Source organism: Amblyomma maculatum, chromosome 1 (assembly GCF_055883805.1).
Source record: "Amblyomma maculatum isolate TAMU_Amacu chromosome 1, ASM5588380v1, whole genome shotgun sequence".
In the NCBI taxonomy this organism is placed as follows: Eukaryota; Metazoa; Arthropoda; class Arachnida; order Ixodida; family Ixodidae; genus Amblyomma; species Amblyomma maculatum.
The window spans coordinates 173731705-173739252 of record NC_139344.1 but is presented as its reverse complement, the minus strand read 5'-3'; the positions used below and the strand labels follow the sequence as shown (position 1 = coordinate 173739252).

Below are 7548 nucleotides of genomic sequence, written 5' to 3'. Positions count from 1 at the left end.
TACAGGCACACTTTTCACGCTGCAACCAATTCTTAGGCGCCTGTGTGTATAGGAATTTCTCACGCAGTCGCCTTTACGCGAATTTTTGTGCGAATGTGAACTAAGCCTTCTCCTTCGACCGCTTTGGGCTCCAGATGAGATGGTTAAATGCACGCGCAATTTGAATAAAAAGACTAACTGCAGCCGGCACTGCGTGCTAACCATCGGTGTGAACCCCGCGAATCCTGCAGATTGCTTGCTTAAGAAATGCTTGGTTGCTTTCTGTTTCAGAAAGAGTCATTGTTCTCTTAGCTTACCCAGATGGTGGCTGGAGAGTGTTTTTATGTAATCCTAGTGTAATATTTTTTACTTTGTCTTGTAGTGGCAGTCTAATGTCGGCAGCTTGCGTCGGCCTACGAGTTTTAAGGTTCCTGTCTATATGATTTGAATCTTGCACGGACAGCTTGTGTGGAATTACCAAGAGGCCTTGAATAAAATTGTCAATATGCCCCCGCCATGTCGCGCTACCGCCAATTTTTATTCCGTAACATGATTTCGAGTTATTACTTGCAGTCATGCTGTGTTTGCAATCACAAAAAATATCGTAATAAAAGAATAATCTTCCTCCGCACTTTGATTAACTCAGCACAGGATAATCTCCCTCTCTTTCCCGCAAATCTCCCATTATATATAAACTCGCGTATAAGCACCCGCAGGAACTTTATTTTCACATCTCCGTTCGCCTAACGTCACTCCATGCACTGGAACCACCAAAAGCTCGCCGCTATGTCCGCAGCGGCAGTGACCGAACAATCAGGCCTGAACCATGCTTCTCCTCCCCCCTCCTCCCTTGCCGCCCTCGGGGGCTGCAATTAGGTGTCCGCGAAGGCGTGGTCTGGCGCCGTAATTTACGAACCTCCGCGGCGGCACGGGGCAGCACAGCGGGCGCCTACAGGTGCCTTACAGGTCGCGCACTCGGCGCTCCTGCGGGGATGAGACTGGGTGCGCCGCCGTGTCGCGCTGCCGACATTGTTGCGCCCTGAGACCCTGCGGGCTTCTTTGGCGCCCGAGTAGCACCCTTCTCGCCCTCCGTGTCGGCCACAGTCCTGGCTCTACGCGAGTGCACTGAAACTACTTGATTTCAGCTCGCAGTGCAAGGTGCGCTCCTTGTTCATGGCTGTAAGGAAACTCAACAAGAACATGAATAGCGTGGTTACACGGGTGCCGAAAATGCCGCACTCTTAAAGTTCACGAGAGGCTACAACAGCTGTTTTCTGTCTAGCATTCTGGTGCTGTTCTTAGCTTCTGTCACAAATGTTCCCATCTGTCGTAACGTTGACACTCTATCGCGTCACGAAGACCTCGCGACTTATTATTTTATAAACGTGGTTCTCCACGCCTAATGGCAAGCGACTATCGACGCTTCCAATAAACCCCCAATTTCTCGAGTACCAGCAGCTGTAGCGCTGTCAATGATATATATATATACCGAGACCCCCAGCTTACGGGGGTCTCGGTTCTGGCAGTCTTGAAGCCATAGGTAGCGTAAGAGGGTTCTAGCACAGTTTTCGCCCTCGCTCTTGATCACGTTCTACGTGACGCTGGCGGTAACACAGGACGTTCCACGTCCGCCGCTATGGTTGAGGGTGGCGCTGGTGAACACTCTCAAGGATCGTATAAAGACAACATTAATACCCAAGAAAGTAGCAGGGGGGACAGCGGCCGATGTAGCTCAGTTGGAAGAGCACCGGACGCAATATTCGGAGGTCGTGGGTTCGGTCCCCACCATCGGCACGTTGTTTTTCCTTCTACTTTGTTATCTTTCCCCTAAACAGATTGCATTACTCATTTCTGTGATTATCCAAGTAAAAATTAAAAAAAGACATAAAACATAATCCCCAGTGCTTTCCTTGGCCTCGCCGACTGTTGGCTTCTTTCCATCATGTATTATAACGAGCACTATCATTTCCCCTTCATTTTTCTGCATATATATATATATATATATATATATATATATATATATATATATATATATATATATATATATAGTGTAGGCTCCGTTCTTGTTGATGCTGTTTAGTAATGTCTCTTCACTGCTTTACCAAAGGAGTGTCAAACTTTAAGACACATGCCACGTCACTACACTGGCTACAAAAAAAAAAATTATCAAATGATTTAGGGCAGCTAGTATCCATTCTTGATATACATGTCTTCTTGGTGGGATATGCTTCTCGAAAAAGTGCACAATTTGCTGCGCGTGTTGTTCACGCGTATTATTTACCTTCTTGCTTTTACATTTAGGTTGACGTGAACAAGGCTGTATCATCCGGCTAAAACAATTGCTACTATATATGAAATGGTATCGGTTATACGGGTTTAACGTCCCGAAGGGATATTGCCTATAAGAGACGTCTAGTGGAGGACTCGGAATTGATTTCGATAATTTGGAGCTCTTTCGCGTTCACACATATCGAAAAGTGCACGTGTGCCGCCGCCGCGGCCGGGATCGAAAACACACCCATGATCTCAGCAGTTCAACGCCCTTACCTCTGAGTCATAGCAGCGTGATAAATAAAAGGTAGTTCTCAGTATTCACATGAACAGAAGCTACCGAATTCATTCACTGTATTTGGTATAATTTCTGGATACTAAAAAAGAAAGGAAAACCTTATGCTTTCCAAACCAATATGCATTCCGGATGGGGATGGCTTGCAGCCCGTCTTGTAAAAGCTGCGGTTTCGAGGAGACAATCGCTCATCTCCTTGTGAGTGACCTACTTTTGCGAGCGAAAGACAAACGCTGCGTAGTGCTCTGGACCACTTCGATCACAACAATCGACTGCCCTCAAGGCCTACAAGATACTGTTTTGTTTCTTGAGAGCGACTGGCTTCTGAGTGACACATTGTGACAGTGTACTTCGCCGCCTTCTCTCTCCCCCTTTTTAATCCCTTCATTTCATCTCCCCTAATGCATGGTAGCCAACCGAAACACCTTTTCTGGTTATCCTCCCACTATCCTCCTCCCTCCTTTCTCTATCTCTTCTTGTCAGTCAAGTGCCTTGGGGTGGTATAATATTTCAGAATAATCTGACATGAATTTCAGATACCTGACTACGCATCGGTAGTTCACACAGAACACATATTCACACAGAAGAAATACGGCGATCTCCAATTTCATGCAGTACAAAACAACAATAACAGAATGCAAATACTAATACGAGAGAAAAAAATTTAGTTATTAAAAAAACAAAAAAAACAAACAAAACGACCGCTTTGCCTCAAAGCATTGATGCTTCACTGCTTAACCGAGCGGTGCTGGAGTGAAGCTAGCTCGCAAATGCTGATAAAACAAATCTGCATTCGTATGTAGGAAACAAATGGCGCAGCTTCTGTCACACTTCTTGGTGGACACTTAACCTGCACGGTAAGGAAAGGGAAGAAAGTGGGCGCGAATGCGGTGCCATAGCGGAAGACTGCGGAAGAATTTCGGCCACCTGCGGATCTTTGACGTGCACTGACTTCGCCGAGCGCACGGACGCCTTTGTGTTTCGCCTCGCTGCGGTCGGGTTCGAACCTGGGTACTTTTTTGTTCAGTAGCCGAGCGTCTTTATCACAGAGCCGGACGGCGGCATCAGAATCTCAGCCACGGAGCGAATGATGGAAAGTAGACTTTCTCACTGGTGGTGATTCCTGTCTGTCACTGCTGCGTGGCCGTGGCGCTGCCGCCCTACCCCTCCTCTGTTGGCAGAACGGCCACTTGCGTGCAAAGCGCCTTGGCTCTTTTGTTGTCAGATCATGTCTTCGGAGCGCAACAGTACAGTTCGAGGGTATGCACCAGGCTGGTCCAGCCCGTGCTGGCAAGCCGCACGTGTGTTAACCACTCACTCAGTTGTGAGCCGCTCGAGTTAAACTAGAAGAGCGACAAGAGTTTTTCTGTTTAGCCCGTGTAAAGAGAATTTACAAGGGGTTAACTACGAGGTTTTGACGCCGGTAATGCCGCAGAGACCGATCAGCGCACTGCCATCCGATCTGTATTGGGCTGATCGAAGACCGGGCGAAACTTTCACGCCTGATGAGGCAATGGCCTTAGTGGCTGCGCTTGTATATGCCCTAACTGTACTAAAAGAACTACAAAATAAGCGGTTACGCTTCATATGTACACTTAACACTCATAACCAATAAGCATTGTAAAAAAACATTCAGTCAACTCCGGCCCGTTACGTGATAAGTAGGACTGTGAGTTCGTACGTTTCGGACTTCGCAATTTCTGCGGCAGCGGAGTTCGCATTCACAAGTTCTAGCAGTCGCATGAGGCTACCGAGAATAGTTCTGGCAATAGTGACCTGAAATTGGCGACTGCTTACATCGCAAGACGAGCTCGGGGACACAAGTATCTGGAATGCGCCTCTGGTGATTTTGGACTAGACGCCCGATTAAGCGAATTACCACCTTATTTTTCTTGCATACATGACAGCTTAGGTCGAACTTTAACGTCAAGAACTACTGTCTGATAAGAAAGGTATGTATTCGAATATTTCAGAGACTTTTATCCTTGGTATACACTGAGCGGAAAGCGCCGATGTGAGTGACCCTTTCTGGCAGGTAATGCTGAAGACAACGCGCAGCTGTCAACGCCGCTTGCAGAGAGCAAACATCGCCGCTTTATTGATTAAAAATGATCAAGAAGCGTGCTTCTGCGTTAAATAGTTTAAAGTCTATTATAAGCAATATCGAAGAAGGCATGCAGGTGCAGATGCAATGCAACGACCAGCGAGTATCCTTTAAAATCGCGCCCTCGCCGCTCCTCGCATCGCTATTGTGTAAGCAAATCATAGTACAACTTTCGTACACTGGCGTGAACAAAGGTGACGCTTCTCACTTGGATGTTAAAACAAGACAACTCACTTAATATACGACTAATAAGCTTCTAAATACATGCTTAAATATTACTGCATGAGCCCGTGGATTCCAGCCTCCTCCACAGTTTCTAAACAGAAGCCCGGAGCAAGGCCAGTTCTCCGAGGATCATTAAGCTTGCATATTAAGGTCAAATCCTTTCTAGGCTCATGGCTGTGTGCTGCGTACGTCAATGCGAGCTGTCCACCCCTGCTATCCCTTGAAAGAATAAAGGTAGAAGAAAAAGAACGCTTTTATGAGCTAGAGGAGGAAAACATAAACCTAGAAGCTACGTTTGCCGACTGCAGCTTAATATTAGTTAATTAATTAGAGCCACAAATGTCAAAGTTGCGTTAAAATAGCGCTGGACATCGATATAATTAAGGCACGTCAAAATAGCTCGAACGTCAAAACAGTACAAAAAAAAAAAAACTTTCTCGGCATCCACCGTTCGTGGCTTGCATACAAGCACCTCAACGGAGTGAACACCGATAGCAGACCACAAGGGATTGATATGCCGTTGTGATGTCAGTGATCAACGTTTTTTAGGCTAACAAGCTGCTTTCAAAATAATCGAAAAAAAAAATTAAGAGGTCTACTTCATAGAATGAGCAGAAATATGGATGAATTGTAGTTTCACGTGCGTGGAGTAAACTGATATAATTAAATTGTGTTACAATATAATAAGGAATGGCCCTTGCATTAAGGCCGCCATGTATAGTTTATACTTTATATAGTTTAGTGAAACGGGAAGGTGATTTCTCTTCTTTGTTGCTTTCAACAGCCAGCGTTTTGAAAATAAGTATGTTATTACGTCTGAGTTTTATGGAATACATGATTGCTCCACGTTTTTCTTTTCTTTCTTTATTTCGGCACCTTGTATCTCGTGACCGAGCATTTGAAGACGCGAAACCAGGCGCACAACGCAGAACGGAGCGGCCATGGAGTAATGGAAGAGAGCTCAAGTTCTTAGGAAGACCTCCCATTGCGTCCGCGGTCAATGAATGGTGTGACGCCGCAGCAGACAGTGGCGGCCGCCCAGGCTAAGTTCAGAAAAAGTGAGCGCGGCGGGCGGTCTGGAAGTGTTTCCCCTTGCGTTTGTCCAGTGTTTTAGTTCAAATATCACTGGCGAAACCCAGTATCTTTGAAGGTGCTTTTGCACCTAAGTAGTACAAGTGACTTGTTGTCAGCGAGCACTAAACCTGGCGAAGCAACCGCGGCTGTCTGTAAGCTTTCCTAGCGCTGCCAGGCCGGTACACGGTTCTGGCTCTATACATGATGCCGCACTCTCTTGGCACGCACTCAGCAGTAGATAAAAAGAAAATGCTCCGATAGCTTGTGGCTATTGCACAGGACATTTTAAAAAGCAGTTCAGATGGCTAACCCTATAACCAGCCTCGCCGGAATTAAACATACATTTTCTTTATAAACTCCCCTAACTCACACGACCAGCACCGAAGCATAACAACAAAAGCTGACAAACTGACAAAAGTAAGACGGCGTTGCGATAATTGCTGGATTCTAAAATTCTCACAAAAATGGGAGGGGCGCGTTATGAAGGCGCAGACAAACAGACGAGACAGGGGCTGCGAGTCGGGTGACAAGTTAAGGTTGCGCGTTTAAAAATGACATGTCTGCATCCTACCACGAGAAGGAATTAGAGCCGTTCTATAATAGACAAATCATTGTCTTGGGGACAATCCTCACTAAAATCAAGTCCTTTGCAGTTTGTGATGGCGAAGTAAGAGTCACAGTCCATAAACATTTACAGAGGCTCTATCACTATTACGTTTACTTATATTAGGCAAATATGCAAGTGTGAAAGCGGCATTTTAGAAAAGGTTTCTCACCTGTATGATCGTATTTTGTGCTACTTCTGTGACCTGCTGCTCAATACGCTTGCGAGAGTCTGTATATGAGTGGTGTTGTCCTAGACTCCATCCAAGAATGAACGAAATTTCGTGGATTAAGTTTTCCAGCACTCGTTGCCCTCCTAAGTTATGTTTCTTCCATATGTTCCATGCTGCTTTCGCGATTGCCTAAAATGTTTCGGCCCATGTTGGAAATTTATTGCTGCAAAAAACCCCACGAGTTTTAGAGCGTAAGCTATACTAATTTGTTCAGAACATCGGATTTCGCCTCGCTTGGTCCGAATAACCTTGAGCTGGTATCCTAACAACCTTGAGCTTTGTCCGAACAATCTTGAGCTGGGTCCGAATGTCCTTGAGTGAAGACAGATACTGCGCCTTCCTTCTCCCCAAAACCACCTTAAACTAAAAATATACAAAATATCAGGCGCGCATCTACTCTTAAGTGTCCCGCTAATTAAAACCGTCAGACAGTGTACAACCTTGCTAAACCAGGCAAAACCATAACTGTAAAGCGTAAATTGGTTTCTAAATAGTATCGTGAATTGTTTGTAGATCGTAAAAACGACAGGATCTCTCGCTCTTCTCTGTGGATGCCTGAACCGCGCCGAAAGGGAAGAGAGAAAGGTGGAAATGAAACAAAGTAATATTTGCCTTTGTGGAGGGCTGTAATATAATTTTAGATCTTTAACATGCACTGACATCGCACAGCACACAGACGCCTCTCCATTTTTAACGCAGCCGCCGCGGTCGAGCTCCAACCCGGGAACCCTGGTACAGTATAGCCGAGCGCCTTAGCCACTGAG

General features: G+C 45.8%; 1 non-coding gene across 1 annotated transcript; it reads left to right on the top strand.

Moving 5' to 3' along the window:
* The first annotated feature begins 1700 nt into the window (after positions 1–1700).
* TRNAL-CAA (transfer RNA leucine (anticodon CAA)) lies at positions 1701–1773 on the top strand. Its single transcript has one exon. It is a non-coding gene; the product is annotated as a tRNA-Leu (tRNA).
* The last annotated feature ends 5775 nt before the right edge of the window (positions 1774–7548 follow it).